We start from the raw sequence: 22,364 nt of genomic DNA, 5'->3' as shown, positions 1-22,364 counted from the left end.
ATTGGCTCCTGCTGGCTCCTAATTTAAAAAAAAAAAAAAAAAAAGAGGAAGAAGTTGAGTCTTTGTCCCAGTCCTCAATGGTTTGTTCTCGCTTATAGATAGCGGAGAACAGCCTTTTTGTGAACAAAGATTTATCCCTCTGGAATTAATTAAAATACCTGCCAGACCTTTCTCGGGGAGGGGAGGAAGTCATCCTGTCGCTGTCCAGCGAACCGCCGCTGAAACGCTAGGAACTAGCGTGGGGCGTCTGGCATTTTGCTGGTCCCACAGCTTTGCTCTTGTTTCTGCAGTTCCTGCTGTATTGTGTGGGATTGGAGGGGCTCTGAGTCCTCTCTTGCACACTGCCTCCCTATATATATCTATTCTTACCCGCCTCCGAGTAGGAGATGCCCCAGACAGAAGTCTGTGAACCTCTGAAGATTTGGGGGCTGAGCTGGTGAGTCCCTGAGGCTCTCGCACTGAATTTAGGAAAGAAAAGGAGTGACAAAAGAGGAAGTAAATGAATGGAATTCCCTCCCTACTTTTCTTCCTTGATCCACTTTTCTCACCCCAAATAGAGAAACTTTCTTACTGCTGGCATATTATTTTTTAACTTACAGTTTATTGAAATATAGCATGCATAAAGTACACAATTCTTAAATGTAAGTACAATCTAACCACTATCCCCTAATGTCACCACTATTCATTCTGCCTTTTATCATCTAAAGTTAGTTTGCCTGCTTTTGAGCATCATATAAATGAAATTATAACATGTTTAATCTGGTGTCCAGCTTCTTTTACTCAATATTATAGCTGTGAGGTCCACCCACATTTTTGTGTGTAGTATTTTTCATTGCTGTATACTATTCCAGTATAAATATACCACTGTTCGGGTATCCCTTCTAATGTTGATTGACATTTGGATTCTTTATAGCTTTAGCTAATTTGAATAATGTTTCTGTAAATATCCATGTGCCTGTCTTCTGGTGCACATTGGAATTCCAGACATGGATTTGCTAGGTCACAATGATTATGTTAAACTTGAGCAGAAATTAACAATTTTTCAAAGTGAATTCCAAGTTTTTTTCTTTGGGAAACTTGCTTGACAATACCTATCAAGGCTGAACATATGCATGTCTATGACCGAGCAATGCCACCCCTAAGTATATTCTCAATATATATCTGATACAGTGTTTTAAATAGAACGTCCCTAAAAACAAAATAACTCTCCAAATTAACACCATTTGAGTCTAATATAAACCTCTCAGGAGTGGCACAGTTCTGAAGTTAGCCAAATAACACTTTTTATATTAGGAAAAAACATCTGGCTAATTCCTGGTTAAAGGATAAAATTGTATGATAACAAGAAAATTGGGCAAGACTGCCTACAATGATCTAGTCATAAGCTGATGAAACGTGCCAAGCCATTTGTAAAATTTAAGTAATTTTTTCAGATATTGCTGACCAAGAACAGCATTTAATTATCATAGTTTAATTAGACAAGGTAAACATTTGCATTGTAATCAATTTTATGTTTTTCTAACACAATTACAAGTGCTAATTATACTCTTCTTGGATTTCATTACTTAAAATAGTCTGTTATTGAGGTTGGCTAAATAGAATGCTTATATAATACATTTGAATATGTGTTAATGAACTTTATATATCATAGATATCAAGGCAATTAATATTACATATAAGTTGAAAATGTCTCTAGGAATTTTATCTTCAAAGTTATTTAAGTTTTCACTCTTAGCATCCAATCTCATTATGCAAAGTAAATTAACTACAAAGCAATCTTCTAAATTCTTAAATCTCTCAGCCTTTCAAACTGCAGCTATACATTTTAACCTATTTTATATGAAAACATATTTTAGTCTAAATTGCTGTATGCATAGCTGTATTCTCTTCTGATTGTGTCTGGATGATGCTAAGGACTTAGATAAGAAAAATGTCTAGTCTAAAACTGGATTAATAAATATCCAATTGCCTAGCATTGTAGAAATAAGGCATCTGAATTATTGATTTTTTCCATTTCAAGTGAATCCATATGCATTTACTGAAAGGCTTGGGCTCATAGGAGTGGAGAGTATAATAAATGTGTTAATAATGATGGCCTTCCTGATATTTTATTAAAATATGTTATAAAGTTATTGTCACTATGTATGTGTTATTTAGACACATCACCAAGTTACATATAGGTACACGAGTGTTGTCACATTTGTATAGGGGCAGTATACATCAGAGATAAATATCTATTGAAGGAACAAACTTTTTTTTGAAATCAATGTGTCATACACTACATTAGATTCCTTAGCATCATGTCTAATTTAACATTTATAAATATTCTATGAAGTAGGTATTTGAATCTTAATTTTACATATGAGACAATCAAAACTCATAGAGACAAGATAACTTTCTTAATTTTATAAAGACATCAGAAAAACTACATTTAAAAGCTTATTATATTGGACTTCAAAGTCTATTGTATCTCACTGTTCCCAGAGAATAAAAGTGCCTGGGAAAATGTGATTTCTATATAATTGAAGGATATATTTTTAGTACTAAGGCATTCAATGTTTATAAAGTATACATTATACATTTCATTGCCTTAAACTGAACAAATGCTTTTCAGAACTATATATAAACATTTCTTGCTGTTTCAAATTCATGTAAATAAGTTGGAAACCACAACCAAAAATAAGGACAAAATCAGTCAATTTAAACTAAGCCAATAATGGCACAGATGATATAATAAGTAGATAAGGATATTAAAAATGTTAGAAAAACCTTATTTCATGATTTTGAGTAGGAAGAGGAAAACATTAGCATGTAAGGAGCGATATGGAGCATATAAAAATAAATATATTGAATTTATATTGAGATAAAAACAATGTCTGTGATGAAAAACAAACTTTACAGGATTAACAGCAGATCAAACACTGCAGAAGAAAAGGTGGAGAATTTGATAATATAGTAAGAGGAGCTATCTGAAATGAAATACAGAGAGAAAAAGACTGAAAATAATGAACAGAGTATCAGTGCACTATATCTGTAACTAGGTCCCTGAAGGACAGGAAAGAAAGGAAGAGGTTTTTAAATATTTGAAGAAAAAATGGCCCCAAATTTTTCAAATTTGATGAAAGCAAATCCCAGGCAGAAGAAACATGAAGAAAACTCTACCAAGATTGAAAACTAGCAGCTTTCCCACTAAGGTCAGGAGCAAGGTAAGGGTGTCCTCCTTCACCACTTTTATCCAACATTGTACTGCAAGTTCTAGGATTGCAGTAGGGGAAAAAAAAAGAAAATGAAAGGTATACTGATTAGGAAGGAAGAAATAAAACACTCCTTGTTAGGGAATGACATGATTGTCTATGTAGAAAATCCAAGAGAATCAACAACAAAAAAAGAGCTCCTGTAACTAATAAGTGATTACAACAAGGTTGCAGAATATAAGGTTAATTTATAAAAGTCGATTGCTTTCTTATATACCAGCAATAAGCAAGTGGAATTTGAAATTAAAAACACAGTACCACTTACACTAGCACCCACCAAAATAAAATACTTAGGTATAAATCTGACAAAATATGTATCAGTTCTGAGATTATTAAAGCAGATGAATCCATGGGGAACCTAACTGGGCTCAGATACTGGAGATCACATTACTTGCCATTAAGGTGGCCTATGGGAGACCCACATAGGTATGTTGGGTATATAAAGGTATATTTAGGGGTAACCACTCCCACATGAGTTTGTCTTGGGAAATGGAAAAATTTTCTGTGCAGATGTGTTTCCTAATTTCACTCAGGCAGTTACAATACAATGGATACAACATATATGGTAGATAAAACAAAACTGGACTACCAGGTCAAAGAGACCATTAGGGGAAATGAGACTAGACATAGGTAAATCAACACAAACAGAATTCACCTTTAATGCAAAGAGACATTCAGAGGATAAAACCTTCTTGCAAGAGTATGGTGCCCCATGATATCTTATTCTAGGGAGAAGGCAAATGAGAGTAAGCTTCTTAGTCTGGTAAAGAAGCTTTAACTAAATTTCTTCCAAAGGGAAGACATGTTAAAAAAAATGTGAATGAACAAAATGGTAGGAAGGAGCTTGTACTCTGAATCAAAAAGAGCTGTTAGATATATTACTACAAATAGAAGCAGAAGTAGCCCAGGATGGGAGGACAATGTCTAGAATGGCAGTGTAAAGAGTCCACATACATTCTCCCTAGTGAAACAACCATAATTGGTGAAAATTATAAGTAAACATAAATAATCATTTAATGTCTCTAGAAATTGTCCAAAGTACATACAGCAACTGAAGAAAAATTATTCAATATTATCTACTAAATCTAAGTGAAAACATCCAAAGTCTGACATTTGAGACTTGATCCTCATTGCTAGCTCTGCATGACAAAAACTCCTCTCTCTGTGGGTGCAACAACGAACACAAGACTCCTTCTGCCCCCAGCAGAGAAACCAATCATTAGGCACCATGAAGAACCATGGTAATGTGATATCACACACACACAAAAAAGACAATTCTCCAGAAACCAAACTTAAAGTCATGGAATATTATGATCTAACTGATAAAGAATTCAACATATAATAAAATAAAAAAATTTTATTCAGGAAAAAAATTAATGAACAGAAGGAATACTTTATCAAAGAGATTGAAAGTCTAAAAACAAACCAAACAGAAATTCTGGAGTTGAAGAACTCAATAAATGAGATGAAGAACATATTAGAAAGCATTGGAAATAGAGAAGACCATATGATAGAGAGTATTAGCGAGCTCAAAGATAGAAATATAGAAATGAGACAAGTAGAAAAGGAGACACAATTAAGATGTTAAAAAATGAAGAAATTCTATGACAGTTATCTGACTCCATTAGCAAGGGCAATGTTAGAATAATGGGTATCCCAGAAGGAGAAAAGAGGGAGAAGAGAGCAGAGAGTTTATGTAAAGATATAAAATCAGAGAACTTCCCAAACCTGGGGAAGGAAATGAATATACAAATCCATGGAACTAAGAGAACATCAAATTACCTAAAAGCAAAAAGGTCTTCTCCAAGACACATTATATTAAAGCTGTCAAAAGTTAGTGACAAAGAAAGAATTTTAAAAGCAGCCAAGGAAAAAAGAATGGTAATCTACAGAGGAACCTCCATTAGGCTATCAGCAGATTTTTTCAGCAGAAACTCTACAGGCCAGGAGAGAGTGGAATGACACACTCAAAAGTACTGAAAGTATTGAAAGATAAAAACTCTCAGCCAGGAATACTCCACACAGCAAAATTATACTTAAGATATGAAGGAGAAATAAAGGATTTCCTTGACAAACAAAAGCTGAGGGAGTTCATTAACACTAGACTTGCTTTACAGGAAATAATGAAAGAAGTTCTTCTATCTGAAATGAAAAGGGAAAAGCACACAAAACTTTGAGTAAGATGATAAATAGACATACAGGAAAAATGCAACTCTGTATTGGAACAGGTTGTTAAAAACTTAATTGTAGCACAAAGGTTAAAGGGAAAAAAGCAGTGAAAGTACTATAACTACTTCAATCTGGTAACAAACTCACAACAAGAAAAGGGATCATTTGAGACAAAAAAAATCAAAAATGGGGAAGAGGAAAAGGAAGGAACCCATATAGGCAAATGAAGATAAGATGCCATTAGCAGAAAAAGGACTATTTTATCTATGAGACAGTTTACACAAACCTCATGGTAACCACAAAATGTAAATCTAGAACAGAGACACAAAACATAAAAAAAGAAGAAACTGGGACTTCCCTGGCAGTCCAGTGGTTAAGACTCCATGCTCCCAATGCAGGGGGAACAGGTTTGATCCCTGGTCGGGGAACTAAATTCCTGCATGCCACACAGCATGGCCAAAAAAAAAAAAAAAAAAAAAAAAAAGAGGAAACTGAAAAAAAAATTATAGAAAACCACCAAACTAAAATGGCAGAATGAAAAAGAAGGAAAAAGAAATAATAGAAATAGATAATAACCAGAAAAAAAGATAAAATGGCAGTATTAATTCACATTGATCAATAATCACACTCTATGTAAATAGATTGAATTCAGTAATCAAAAGATACAAAATGACTAGATAGATTAAAAGACAAGACCCAACTATATGCTGCATCCAGGAAATTCACCTCAGCTCTAAAAAGAAATATAGACTCAAAGTGAAAAGATGGTAGATGATACCCCAAGCAAATCACAGCCATAGGAAAGCACTTATAGCCTACTTATATCAGACAAAATACACTTCAAGCCAAAAAAGGTAACAAGAGACAAAGAAGGACATTACATCATGATAAAGGGGACAATTCATCAAGAAGACATTATTGTTATTAATATATATGGACATAACATAGGAGCACTAAAAGCAATTATTAACAAACCTAAAGAGAGGAATTGACAGCAACACAATAACAGTAGAGAAAATAGTAGGGGACTTCAACACCCCACTTGCATCAATAGACAGATCATCCAGACAGAAAGTCAATAAGGAAACAGCAGCCTTATATAAAACATTAGACCAAATGGATTTGATACACTGCAGAACATTCCATCCAAATGCAGCAGAATACAGATTTTCCACAAATGCACATGGAACAGTCTCAAGGATAGACCAAATGTTGGGAGACAAAACAAGTTTTAATAAATTTAAGAAGATTGACTTGAGAAAGAAAAACGGAGCTGGAGGAATCAGGCGCCTTGACCTCAGACTCTACTACAAAGCTACAGCAATCAAGACAGTATGGTACTGGCACAAAAACAGAAATACAGATCAATGGAACAGGATAGAAAGCCCAGAGATAAACCCACACACATATGGTCACCTTATCTTTGATAAAGGAGGCAAGAATATACAATGGAGAAAAGGAAGCCTCTTCAATAAGTGGTGCTGGGAAAACTGGACAGCTACATGTAAAAGTATGAAATTAGAACACTCCCTAACACCACACACAAAAATAAACTCAAAATGGGTTAAAGACCTAAATGTAAGGCCAGACACTATCAAACTCTTAGAGGAAAACATAGGCAGAACACTCTATGACATAAATCACAGCAAGATCCTTTTTGACCCATCTCCTAGAGAAATGGAAATAAAAACAAAAATAAACAAATGGGACCTAATGAAACTTAAAAGCTTTTGCACAGAAAAAGATACCATAAACAAGATGGCAAGACAACCTGCAGAATGGGAGAAAATATTTGCAAACGAAGCAACTGACAAAGGACTAATATCCAAAATTTATAAGCAACTCAAATGGAAATAAAAACAAAAGTAAACAAATGAGACCTAATGAAACAAAAGCTTTTGCACAGCAAAGGAAACCATAAACAAGATGAAAAGACAACCCTCAGAATGGGAGAAAATATTTACAAATGAAGCAACCGACATAGGATTAATCTCCAAAATTAAGAAGCAGCTCATGCAACTCAATATCAAAAAAACAATCAACCCAATCCAAAAATGGGCAGAAAACCTAAATAGACATTTCTCCAAAGAAGATATACAGATTGCCAACAAACACATGAAAGAATGCTCAACATCATTAATCATTAGAGAAATGCAAATCAAAACTACAATGCAATATCATCTCACCCCGGTCAGAATGGCCGTCATCAAAAAATCTAGAAACAATAAATGCTGGAGAGGGTGTGGAGAAAAGGGAACCCTCATACACTCTTGGTAGGAAAGTAAATTGATACAGCCACTATGGAGAACAGTATGGAGCTTCCTTAATAAACTAAAAATAGAACTACCATATGACCCAGCAATCCCACTACTGAGCATATACCCTGAGAAAACTATAATTCAAAAAGAGTCATGTACTACAATGTTCACTGCAGGTCTATTTACAATAGCCAGGACATGGAAGCAACCTCAGTGTCCATTGACAGATGAATGGAGAAAGAAGATGTGGCACATATATACAATGGAATATTACTCGGCCATAAAAAGAAACGAAATTGAGTTATTTGTATGAGGTGGAAGGACCTAGAGTCTGTCCTACAGAATGAAGTAAGAGAGAAAAAAAAAAACCATATGCTAACACATATATATGGAATCTAAAAAAAAAAAAAAAAAGGTCATGAAGAAACTAGGGGCAAGATAGCAATAAATACGCAGACCTACTAGAGAATGGACTTGAGGACATGGGGTGGGGGAAGGGTGAGCTGGGACAAAGTGAGAGAATGGTAGTGTATATATGGACATATATACACTACCAAATGTAAAATAGATAGTTAGTGGGAAACAGTCACATATCACAGGGAGATCAGCTTGGTGCTTTGTGACCAGCTAGAAGGGTGGGATAGGGAGGGTGGGAGGGAGGGAGATGCAAGAGGGAAGAGATATGAGGATATATGTATATGTAAAACTGATTCACTTTGTTATAAAGCAGAAACTAACACACCATTGTAAAGCAATTATACTCCAATAAAAACGTTAAAAAAAACCAAAATACCAAGTAAAAATTTGCAAAATAAATAAATTTAAGAAGATTGAAATCATAGCAAGCATCTTTTCTGATCACAGTGGTATGAAACTAAAAATCAACTACAAGAAGAAAGCCAGAAAAACCACAAATATGTGGAGACTAAACAACATGCTACTGAACAACTATTGGGTCAATAAAGAAATAAAGGAGAAATTTTAAAAATGCCTGAAGACAAATAAAAATGAAAATACAACCTACCAAAATCTATGAGATTCCGTAAAAGTGATACTAAGAGGGAAGTTTATCCTACTTCAAGAAACAAGAAAAATTTCATATAAAAACAATCTAACCTTACACAAAAGGAACTAGAAAAAGAAGCAAAAATAAAGCCCAAAATCAGTAGAAGGAAAAAAATAATAAAGATCAAAGCAGAAATAAATGAAATAGAGACTAAAAAGATGATAGAGAAGATCCATGAAACTAAGATCTGGTCCTTTGGAAAGAAACCAAGTTGACAAACATTTAGCTAGACTCACTAAGAAAAGAAGAGAGAAGGGTCAGAAAAATAAAATCAGAAATGAAAGAAGATAAATAACAACAGATATCACAGAAATACAAAGGATTATAAGAAAATATTATGAAGAGCTATATGCCAATAATTTGGACAACCTAGAAGAAATAGAAAATTCTTAGAACCATACAAACTTCCAAGACTGAACCATGAAAAAATAGAAAACCTGAATAGACCAATCTCTAATAAGGAGATTGAAACAGTGACCAAAGCCTCCCAAAAAAACAAAACTGCAGGACCAGATGGATTCACAGGTGAAGTCTACCAAGCATTCAAAGATTTAATAACTAACTGTCCTTCTCAAACACTTCCAAAAAATTGAAGAGAAGAGAACACTTCTCAACTCATTTTACGAGGCCAACATTACCTTGATACCAAAACTAGACAAGGACAACACACAAAAAGAAAACTACAAGCCAATATCTCTGGTGAACATAGATGCAAAAGTCCTCAACAAGATATTAAAATGATCATACATCATAATCAAGTGGGATTTATCCCAGGGATTCAAGAATGATTTAATACCTCCAATAAATCAACATAATACACCACATTAGCAAACTGAAGAATAAAAATCATGTGATCATCTCAATAGATGCAAAAAATCTTTTGACAAAAGTCAATATCCATTTATGATAACTCTCAAAAAAGAAGGTATAGAGGAAACATTCAACATAATAGGGCCATATATGACAAACCCACAGCTAACATCATATTCAACAGTGAGAAGGTGAAAGTATTTCCTCTAGGATCAAGAATGAGACAAAAATGTTGACACTCTTATTCAACATAGTATTGGAAGTCCTAGCCAGAGCAATTAGGCAAGAAAAAGAAATAAAAGGCATCCAAATTGGAAAGGAAGGACTAAAACTACCACTATTTGCTAGTATCTTGATTTTATATATAGAAAATCCTAAAGATGCCACCAAAAACCTTTCAAAATAATAAGCAAATACAGTAAAGCTTCAGGGTACAAAATCAATATACAAAAATATGTTGCATTTCTATACACTAACAATGAACTAGCAGAAAGAGAAATAAAGAAAACAATCCCATTTACAATTGCATCAAAAATATTAAAATACCCAGGAACAAATCTAACCAAGGAGGTGAAATACCTGTACACTAAAGACTATCAGACATTGTCGAAAGAAATTGAAGAAGACAGAAATAAATGGAAAGATATTCTATGCTCATGTATTGAAAGATATTCTATGCTCTTTTAACAACATTTTAATGTTGTTAAAATGTCCACACTGCCTTAAGCAATCTACAGATTCAATACAATCCCTATAAAAAACCCAACAATATTTTTTTCACAGAAATGGAAAAAAAAATCCTAAAATTTATATGGAACCACAAAAGACCCCAAATAGCCAAAACAATCTTGAGGAAAAAGAACAAAGCTGGAGGTATCACACACCTTAATCTCAAACTACATTACAAAGCTATAGTAATCAAAGCAGCATAGTAGTGGCAGAAAAACAGACACAGAAATAAAAGGCATCCAAATTGGAAAGGAAGGACTAAAACTACCACTATTTGCTAGTATCTTGATTTTATATATAGAAAATCCTAAAGATGCCACCAAAAACCTTTCAAAATAATAAGCAAATACAGTAAAGCTTCAGGGTACAAAATCAATATACAAAAATATGTTGCATTTCTATACACTAACAATGAACTAGCAGAAAGAGAAATAAAGAAAACAATCCCATTTACAATTGCATCAAAAATATTAAAATACCCAGGAACAAATCTAACCAAGGAGGTGAAATACCTGTACACTAAAGACTATCAGACATTGTCGAAAGAAATTGAAGAAGACAGAAATAAATGGAAAGATATTCTATGCTCATGTATTGAAAGATATTCTATGCTCTTTTAACAACATTTTAATGTTGTTAAAATGTCCACACTGCCTTAAGCAATCTACAGATTCAATACAATCCCTATAAAAAACCCAACAATATTTTTTTCACAGAAATGGAAAAAAAAATCCTAAAATTTATATGGAACCACAAAAGACCCCAAATAGCCAAAACAATCTTGAGGAAAAAGAACAAAGCTGGAGGTATCACACACCTTAATCTCAAACTACATTACAAAGCTATAGTAATCAAAGCAGCATAGTAGTGGCAGAAAAACAGACACACTGATAAGTGGAACAGAATTGAGAGCCCAGAAATAAACCCACACATATATGGACAGTTAATTTATGACAAAGGAGCAAAGAACACACAATGGAGAAAGGATCATCTCTTCAACAAGCGGTGTTGGGGGACTTCCCTGGTGGCTCAATGGCTAAGAATCTGCCTGCCAATGCAGGAGACACGGGTTCGAGCCCTGGTCTGGGAAGATCCCACATGCCACAGAGCAGCTAAGCCTGTGCACCACAACTCCTGAGCCTGTGCTCTAGAGCCCGCGAGCCACAACTACTGAGCCTGAGTGCCACAACTACTGAAGCCCGCCCACTCTAGGCCCCATGTGCCACAACTACTGAGCCCCTGTGCTGCAACTACTGAAGCCCATGTGCCTAGAGTCTGTGCTCTGCAACAAGAGAAGCCCATGCATCACAATGAAGAGTGACCCCCACTCGCCGCAACTAGAGAAAGCCCGCTTGCATCAACAAAGACCCAAAGCAGGCAAAAAAAAAAAAAAAAAGAATTGGGGAAAACTGGACAGCTACATGCAAAAGAATGAAAATAGACCACTGTCTCACACAATACATAAAAATCAATTCAAAATGGATTAAAGACTTAAAAACTGAAACCATAAAACTCCTAGAAGAAAACATGGGCAATACATTCTCTGACATCAGTCTTAGCAATATCTCTGTGGATATGTCTCCTCAGGCAGGGAAACAAAAGCAGAAATAAACAAATGGGGCATCAAACTAAAAAGCTTCTTCACAGCAAAGGAAACAATCAACAAAACAAAAAGACAATCTACAAAATGGGAGAAGATATTTGTAAATCATACATCTGATAAGGGGTTAATATATATAAACAACTCATACACCTCAACAACAACAACAACAAATCTGATCTAAAAATCGGCCGAGAACCTAAATAGACATTTTTTCCAAAGAAGACATGCAGATGGCCAACAGGCACATGAAAAGATGTTCAACATCACTAATTATTAGGGAAATGTGAATCAAAACCACAATGGGATATCTCCTCATGCCCGTTGGAATGGCTATTACCAAAAAGGCAAAAGGAGAGAATGTGTAGAAAAGGGAGCCCTCATATATTATAAGTGGGAATGTACACTGAAGTAGCCACCATGGAAAACAATATGGAGGTTCCTCAAAAAATTAAGAATAGAACTACCATATGATCCACCTGTTTATCTGAACAATATGAAAACACTAATTCAAAAAGATATAGGCACCCTTAGGTTCATCATGAGCATTATTTAGAATAGCCAAGTTATGAAAACAATCTAAGTGTCCATGTTTGAATAAATGGGTAAAGAAAATGTGGTATATATACAATGGAATACTACTCAGCCATAAAAGAGATGAAATCTTACCATTTATGACAAAACAGATGGACCTTGAGGATATCATGCTAAGTGAAATAAGTCAGACAGAGAAAGACAAATACAGTATTATTTCACTCATATGTGGTCTATTTTTTAAAATAAAATAGATGAACAAACCAAACCAAACAAAAACAAACTCATAAATACAGAGAACAGAGTAGTAGTTACCAGAGGAGAAAGAGGAGGGGGGGGTTTGAGGAGAGGGCAAAATGGGTAAAGGGGTCAACTGTATGGTGATAGATGGAAACTAAGCTTTTAGTGGTAAGCATGCTGTAGTGTATACAGAAGTCAAAATACAATGTTGTACACATGAAACTTATATAATGTTATAAACCAATGCTACCTCAATTTTTTAAAAGTTTGTTCTTTGTTCTTTGAAGAGATCAACAAAATTGAAAAAACTTTAGCTAGACTACCAAGAAAAAAAGAGAGAAGACTCAAATTACCAAAATCAGGTATGAAAGAGGGACATCACTTTGGTGCTTTACAGAACACAATCAAGAAAGTGGAGTGACAATCCACAGGATGGAATTTATAAATCATATATCTGAAAGGGACTTATATCTTGAAAATATAAAGAGCCATTACAACTCAATAATAAAAAGATAAATAACCCAATTCAGAAATGTACAATGGATCTGAATAGACATTTTTCTAAAGAAGATATATAATTGATCAATCAGCACACGAAAAGATGCTCAAATCATTAATCATCAGGGAAATGCAAATCAAAACCACAATGAAATACCACGCCAAACTCACTAGAATAACTATAATAAAAAATAAAGACATCAGGAGTTCCCTGGTGGTCTGGTGGTTAGGACTATGTGCTCTCACTGCTAAGGGCCCAGGTTCAATCCCCGGTTGGGGAGCTAAGATCCTACAAGCCATGTGGCGTGGCCAATAAATAAATAAATAAATAAAGACAAAAACAAGTGATGACAAGGATGTGGAGAAATTCAAACCCTTGGAGAAATGAAAAATGGTGCATTCACTATAGAAAAGTCTGGCTGTTCCTCAAAAGATTACATAAAGTACCATATTACCCAGCAATTCTACTCCTAAGCGTACACCCAAGAGAACTGAAAACAAATGTTACACAAACCTATACACAAATTATCTTAGCTTTATTCATAAGAGCCAAAAAGTGGAAACAACTCAAATGTCTATCAACTAATGAATAGATAAATAAAATGTAAAATATCCATACAACGATGTTCCTATACTGCATTAAGGAATCAAGTACTGATACATGCCACAATGCAGATGAAGCCTGAAAATTTCAATACTAGGCTAGGTGAAGAAGCTAATCACAAAAGACCACAAAACGCATGATTCCATTTACATAAAATGGAATTTATGAAATTTATATGAAATGTTGAGAATGGGCAAACCTACAGAGATGGAAAGTACTTTAGCAGTTGCCTAGGACTGTTGGGAGTTGGGAAGAAATAGGGGGAAATGCTAACAGCTATGGACTTGTTTGGAGGGGATACAATATTTTTCAATTGATTGTGGTAATGGTTACACAACTGTGAATATATCAGAAACCATTTAATTGTACACTTTAAGTGGGTGAAAGGCATGGTCTGTGAATTATATATCACTAAAGATTTTAAGAAGAAGAAAGAAAAGGAGGAAGAGACTCATTAGCTTATTGTGTTTATTGCTTCATCCATTTAGGGAAAATCTATGAACCCTCTGAATTATGGAAGTTTCCAAATGGGGAATATAATTCACATCAGTCTCCTTGACAGCTTTGGTTTCATGGGTAGATCAAAATAAGTCATACCCCATTGTTGACCTTGTGGGGACTGGAAATATTTTAGTTTTCTCTCAGATTATCCCATTGAGACATTGCTTGGCTGTTTTAGAAGACCCTTCCCATTGGGAGAGTATTTCAACTCAGTCCTGTAAAATGATAAAAGATCTGTGGTTATGCCACAAAATACTTGTATCCTGAACTCACCCATGTATGTCTTTTGGTTTACACCACTGTATGCAGCAAAACCTGTATGTACCTGCGAAGAGGTCATTTCTGTTGGGAAGGGGCAATGAATACAACCATTATAATTTCTGATTTGTAGATAAAAACAAAAAAATTAAATAATTTTCCTAATGAGAAAATTTTGCTTTGGTTGTATAATAAGGTGATTTCTATGAGTTTTCCAGTTACTGTTAATTGTAAAAAAATTAACTAGACTGCCACTTATGTAGCAGTGTCTTCACCTTAGTCATTCAGAAGAAACTTCTTTGGAATAGTTTTATCCACCTGCTGGTTTCAAACAGGATTCACAAAAATGTGAAAAAGATCATTTTATGCTAATTAGGACATATAGAATTGGGATGAGATTGGCTATTAACGAAAAAATTGAAGATTGAAAAACTTAGGGTACCATAAATGTCAGTAACTAATCTGTGTAGAAATATGACTTCAAAGAATATGCATTAATATGCTCTTAGTAAACTCCACTGAAACTCCCCATTTAAGATGAAGTTCTTTCTCTCTTGGTGGGATATTTCTCAAATAACTTGCTCAGGAACCACCAAGGCATTACCTAACACACGAGGAAATGGAATCTGTACAGCTTAACTATTAAATTGACAAAGTAAGCAAATACTTCAATTCTTTCTAATTTAATGATATTTTCTTATTCTAAAAAGCCCATTTAATTACCACAGTACATGAGGTTTTCATTCTAAATGCTCAGTAGAGCCACAGAAAGAAACAAAATATTCCAAATTGGAAAACTTGGCCTGAATGGGAAACTGGTAAATAATCTGCTAGGTGTCTTTCAAAAATAGGCAAGATTATAGTTTCTTGGGAGTTAGTATCTCCCAAGAATTTCATTTGAATTCTGAATTTTGTGCTTAAAGGAATCACCACAATGTGATTCAACATTTTCCCCTCTTGCAGCATACGACTGGAAAGTAGTTCATACAGGCAAACAACTTGACTTAGCTTTCAGTAGAAGGTGCTTTATTTTTTTCAAATATTATGAAGTAAACATGAAAGAATAAATATTATCTTCAAATTCAATATAAAGTAAGAATTTAATAAATCTCGAAAATCATTGGCTGTGGCATCAGCACTCCTCAAATAAGAGACAGGATGACTAGCATGTCTTTACCCCCTAAATTCTTATTACTAAACTATAACGTATCTTCACGGGCAATAGGAGTTGACAATTCAATATTTTGTGTCTCATTAGCTCCACCTACTGAGTGCTGGTCACATTTCAGAAATACTTACAAGCAAATGCAAAAGGAACCAAATCAAAGTAACAGAAGGATGACAATAGAATGATTGTATCTCAGCATTTCTTTTAATCCACGCTATTTGAGTAGACATGCAGTAGCCAGAGCAGTGACCGTCAGGTCAAAAAAAAAAAGAATTATCTTTAAATTTCATTTATATAAGTATGACACTTAATTTGGTTAAAATATTTGACAAAAGCAAATATTAAGCCATACCAGCCTTACTCATCAGAATTATAATAAAAATTATATAAAAAATGCATGTGAAAAATCTTTGCAAACCACAAAACACTAAAAAATTTAAAACATTCTGTACAATTTAACCCATAATGGAATGCCATTTTCAGTTTTAATTTTTTTCAAAAAACTTTAAAATGCTACAACTGAACTTATGATCTAAGCTAGGCTGTTACTTTAACTTTGATTAATCAAAAAATTTGGGAAAGCTGAAATATTTCATTTCACTGGAAAGAGATTTTCCATATTTGATGCTTAAACCCCTTTCTTAGTATTTTCTCATATCTAAAAATAAAGGGGGGGTATTTTTATAGCCTAAAGTCATATTTTATTTTTCAGTTTTGAAAATGCATTGAATCATACACACCGAACATGGTGTATTAAGACTCAATTGATGAAAATGGAGTGGTAATTCAAACTTCTGACTTCGCTGAAACAACTGAAAGAGTCAGGAAGCACATGAAGAACTTAAAGTGGTTAAGTATCAAGTTTATTGATATTCAACTGTTGGTAAGTTTTATAAAACAGAGTGGTTCTATTTGGAAAGAGTTCTTCTCACAAACTTTAGCTCTTTTACCACCTTCCTGGAAAACTTGTCCGAAGTAACAAAATAACAATAAATAATAAAGTAATAACTAATAATAAAATTAAAATTAAATAATCCCTGTATCTGATTAAATACATTCATTACACGTTTTTTTCTACCATATGCATAATGCAGGTAAAACACCAGGATTGAGGAATCAAACAATGCTCCCATTACATGTTTTCTCATCCACAGTCTCCAATCGTACAATAAGCAGCTTACTAAATTTGAAAGCATCTAAACATCTGTAAACATTTAAATATTTGCCACTTTTCCCTGAAATTTCAATTTTGTCTGAACATTTCCTTTTCACGTAGAGCCTTTGATGTTTTGAAAATATAAACAGAGCCAAAATATTGAAGTCACTAGTAGTCTCCAAATGCAAATACATGAATGTTTAGCAGAAATCTTCCTTTGGCCCAATTCCTTCCTACATTCACATTTTCCTGGCTGTAAACCTCTGGTGATGCCCCAGAGGTTTCTCAGCATGAAGAGCCCAGTTATGAACTAGGAAAAGCTCCACTCAAAGCCTATACATGCAGTTACAAAGTGCTCTGGAGAGGTTAAAAAACTGATAAGAATTTGGTCCACTGAATATAACCTGCAGTGATATTGCTAGAGAAGACAAGAATGTGAATGCACATAGGTTGGAAAAATAAATTACCTCGTTGCCTTGAAGGCAATCTCCTTGGGTCAAGGCTAAGACCTTTTTCTTGGTGTTGTGTGGAGAATTATCTCTATCACTTTTTTTTCTCCACATAACTAGGTGGTTTGTGGTCAGTAATCTGCTATTTTTTCCCAAATTGTCTTTCAAAAAATGGAAAGGGTTCTCATTAGTTGAATGGAAGTGATTGATCATGATAACAAATGTCTTTCTCAAAATCCATCATGACTTTAAATCAAGGTCAGGGTATGAATAGGACTTCTGCCTTCCTCATATTTATTTTCTCTCTCTAGGTTTGTATGTCAGTCTGTGTCTAGCTAATGTCAACAGCAGAAGAAAATAACATCGTGCTTCAAGAAATGCAGTCTTGTTAATATTTATTTAAGAGGTACTGACTTGATAATGATCATCAGAAAACATTTCGGTCAAAAAAACAAAAATGTACTTGTGTCTACAAATACATTTAATTTCCATAGCAGAAACTTTAATTCAAGGAGAAAATAGACTAGTCCTGAGACTAAGGATGGTGGCGCAAAACATAATATTTGTAAAGGTCAGTACAGCTTACTGATTAGGGTTTCTATGCCAAATAACTTGCTAGACAGTTTATTATTATCTCATGTTTATCATTATCTCATGTCGTATTCTTACCAACACTATGAACTCCATATCATTATGCTTGTTTTACCAGGAAGAAAACTAAATTTAGAGAGGTAAAGTAACATATCCAAGGTCATCCAGCTAGACAGTGACAGAAGAGAGAACTGAAGTCTAGTGAATCTCCATACACTAGGAAAAATGCCTCCTGGCAAGGAGCTACATGTGATAGGATTAAGAAGCCTTTTTTCTAATTCACTTAGAATCAGAGTCAGCTCACACAGCTGTGTGCCTGTGGGACTGTCTGCCCAAATTGAGTGAGTTTTTCTCATTTATACAAAAATGTCCAGGGATCTAGTACCAGCCCCGTGGGGCGGCAAATGTTCTAAAACTTCAGGGAGAAGTTTGCTTTTAGCTCAGTTGATCAGAAATAGGATCATACACATAAAATTTAAACTTAGCCTGAAAAAAAGTATAGAATTTTAACTAGGAAGATGAAGAGTGGGAAGGTAAAGTAGGACATTTTTTTGAAAACGCAAAGGATCCACCCATTGTTCTGTGTATTCTCTTAATCTCACAAAAACATATACCTACCCAAACACATACACCCACACGAAAACATATCTTCAGCCTACAATTACTATAGGAAGCTGTGCATAGAATATTTGGCTCAAAGGGAGTGTGTAGCGTTATTAAAACCTTGTTTGAATGCAGATAAAGTTCTTCAAGGGGTTCTATTTTTAGAACCGTTTATGAAGAACTCATGCTCAAATGGTACTTTCCCTAACAGTCTTGAAATTCTAGAAGGTTGTTGATGCTTTTGAGTTGTGACATAGCAGGAATCAGGGGAAGGTCTCTGTATCATACCTGTGATACCACCTGATTCCAAATTACTCTGTCTACCAACTCCAGGGTCTTGCTTTTTCACAAGATCTCCTTGTGTCATTTGACAATTGATAAGCAATTTTCAGCCAGGTGTGACTTAGGCATTCTTTTATTTTCTTATCCATCAAATCTCCATTCATAACTGTTACATATCTCAATAGATTTAAGATCTATTGGCATAAAATCATTTTTCAGATTATTATTATTGTAAATTTTATCCAGTGAGGCAAATAACCCCACAATGATTATCTTGTTGTTAACATAACTGCTTTAAACAAATTAACTTATCATCATTAGAAACCTGCCACCTCACCCAAAATAAGTTAAGTCTTACATACGTTTTATAGATAAAAATTGTTATTAGGAACTTGCAGCCCATAAACTCATCTTAAATTGTTTGTACTCAAAAACATAAATGATGGGACTGGTTTCCATTCGTTGCAGTGTACAAGGATCTTGTGATGATAAAGTCACTAAAGGTCACTAGACGTTCACAAAACCTCTCACTACATCTTGAAAAGTATGTACCCTGAACATATAAAACTGGATAAATCATTCCTTCTAAAACTCTCAGAGACTACGTGATGGTTTTAGTTCATCTGACTCATAAAACTCGAATAATTATAGTCAGTAGCATATTTATATAATCATCTCACATATGGTTTCATATTTTACCAGCTCCAGTACATTTGCATCCTGAGATCTATATTAACATTTTAAAGGTAAATTAGCATATCCTAATACTTAATAAGTAGGAATTCATAGAAAAATGGACGTTAAAATTTGCTTCTAAAAGGGAGAAAATACGGTTTATATATTAGGTGTTCATAGCAGGGAAAGGCATTAATCAGCTTTCAAAAGCTAAATTTGTCTCAAGCTCATTATTATTCAAAGCAATGAATTTTCCCTGGTAACATGTCATAAAGGGAATAAAGAATGGAAGTTCTAATGATAGCCCAGCAATTTAGCACAGGGTTTTAATTCAGTAATCTGGAGTTTATGCACATAAGACTGATTATATGCACCAAAGTTTGATTCTACAAGCATTTCATAAATGAAAGGAATGCTATGTATTTCAACAATGCAAAATATGATTCAGTATATACTGAAATTAAGAAACAGTTGGAGTATACTGCTTTGCCAAATATAAAAGAATCATTACTTTTCTCCACACTAAAGCATGCAACAAAAGCACTTACAATTTCTCATTATGTCCAACATTGGAAAATTACAGCAAATTGATCACTTATAGAACCTATACTGATGAAAATCGGGGTGAAATCAAGGATAAGCACTGACAAATGAGTAATATTAAGACTGGGCTTCTGAGTTTGGCTCTATAGCAAATAAGTTCACAGAAACCATTGACTGTCAGATGTTTAGTTCGCTGCAGATACTTGGTTCAAAGAAAATAATAATAACTGAGCATGAACGAATTTTAAAATTTAGTATTTCTCAGGAAGATGAGTAAAGCCTCCAATCAATAAATCTAAAGGGTCCCGTTACAGCGCCATAATGCTCACTAACTCCTTCGGTATTGAAGTAATTTGAAATAATATGAAAAACTTGGGCATGTTAAAGGTATATGCTAATACACTCATATTTGTAGTCATCACTAAGTTATTACTAAGAATATTAATCCTGTGCACATAGCCAACCCTAATACCTAAGTTTCTCATTTGCTAATGGCAATTTGTAATAACTTCAGATAAGAGCCCTCCAAAGTCAGGTCTATTGATGCAGATTGTCTCATATTGGGAGAATCTGTTAATTGAAGAATTACACTAACACACCTTCAGGTTTATCTAGGAATCACTTTTAGGAGAAATGGGCATGTCTGAAAATCTTTTGGAATATGTGGACTATTCAAAAAGTGTCAGGAAGCATGGAAGCTTTGGGGAAGTTAATGTGAATCTGAGAGTTAAGAAATATTCCATCTTCCAGCACATCTGAAAGATAAACACCTCAGCTACCTAGAGCTTTTTTTTTTTTTCCAAAAGCGACTGTGCAAGTTGGTCTAATTATTGCGTCTCTTTCTGTACTTTCTCCATATCCTTCCTTCCTTCCTCTTTAAGATTGAAATGTATTCAGGAACACATGTATTATAAAGGTTTCCAATTTAAAAAGAAAAAACATTTCCAGATTCACTTGGGTTGCTGAAGGTTGTGTTTAAGAACCACAGGGAAGGAAGGCATAGGAAACCATCTCAGCAGATGTTCAATAACTCTTGATCTCCATAGTCCTGATTCAGAGGCCTACGTGTGGTCTCAGAGAGAGACAGCGCAATGGATCATCTGTATGCCAAATTACCATTCTCTCACTTGGGAATGTGTCATATTCATGCTCCCCAAGTGTCTTAGATTGGGTTCCACAAGAATGGACTTTGAGATGATGACATGTGTGCAGAAGGTTTATTGAAGAGTGCTCTCAGGAGTTGACACTGTAAGGAAATGAGGAAAGTAGGACTGAGCAGATGAAGAAACACTTGCAATGTGGTTGCAACTGAAGTCTCCATCAATCCCAAGGGTTGCTCCAGAGCTGGAATGGCCCTTTAGAGTTGTTCTGAAATGGGATGGGAGCAGGCCTTTTAGCTCTGCATCAGCCAGTTTCTGGCCACATATCCCTTCGCTCTGGGAAGGGACACAAGCTTGGGTGAGGCATTTCCCTGCAATGGAGGGCTATGTTCGGTGAAGAATATATGCATTGCCACCAGCCAATATTCCCAGCAGCGGGGGTATGGTGCCAAGGCAAAGTGCCATAGCGTTCACCACCCCAAGAAGAGAGCTCTGACTCAATCAGGTTACTTCCACTAAATAAGAACACGTCTTTAGGCATGGCCTTCTCTACCATACCTACTCATGGCCAGTTTCAGCTGGTGCCCTAAGAGCTTGTTCGGTCTGTTGAAGCCAAGTAAATTGGCCTGCTTTCACCCAAAACATAAAGCAAGGACTCTAGCAAAATGAGTACTTAAATGTTTATAGACTCATCTTCAGTACAACTTTTCAATAACAATCACATCAACAACAATAATAAAATAGTATTTTACGTTAATTTGGTACATACAGTGCTAGGTACCATGTTAAATACTTCTATTTAATCTGTCTTACTTAATCTTAATAGCAACCCTATGAGATGTGTACTGTTATTTTTATATTACAGATGGAAAATTGAAACCCAGAAAATTAAACTGACAAATGTATTTAATATCACATGACTGATAAGTCATGGAACTTAGGGTTTCACACTCCATCATTGTAAGAACTTTACTAAACTATCTACACAACTTGACTTATTACTAACCATATACTACTTGACACTTGAATAGAACTCTGTTGACTTCTTAATTTTAAACGTAAAGTTAGATCTACTGCATTACAAAGATTGCAAAATTGACATTATACTTATTCAAAGCTCATATTATCTTAACTCTTCAGAACATTGTCAAGAACCATGAAACCAGTGTAAGAGGTTTTATGTTCTGGTAGAAATGGAGTAATGAGGATTGGGTATTCTTTTCTACTTTCTGCATAACAACAACTCGAAAACTGGATCCAAAAAGGTAACCATCAT

At 34.6% G+C, this 22,364-nt stretch overlaps 1 long non-coding RNA gene across 1 annotated transcript in view; it reads right to left on the bottom strand.

Annotated features, from left to right (window-relative positions):
• Nucleotides 1–188: 188 nt before the first annotated feature.
• LOC129392442 (uncharacterized) overlaps nucleotides 189–22,364 on the bottom strand; it is a 28,193-nt gene continuing 6,017 nt past the window's right edge. The window contains exon 3 of the long non-coding RNA XR_008618307.1: nucleotides 189–458. This is a non-coding gene — a long non-coding RNA (uncharacterized lncRNA). The remainder of the gene's footprint in view (nucleotides 459–22,364) is intronic.

This window comes from Physeter macrocephalus, chromosome 10 (genome assembly GCF_002837175.3).
Source record: "Physeter macrocephalus isolate SW-GA chromosome 10, ASM283717v5, whole genome shotgun sequence".
Taxonomy (NCBI): Eukaryota; Metazoa; Chordata; class Mammalia; order Artiodactyla; family Physeteridae; genus Physeter; species Physeter macrocephalus.
The sequence above is the reverse complement of the archived record's forward strand: the minus strand, read 5'-3'. Positions and strand labels throughout refer to the sequence as shown.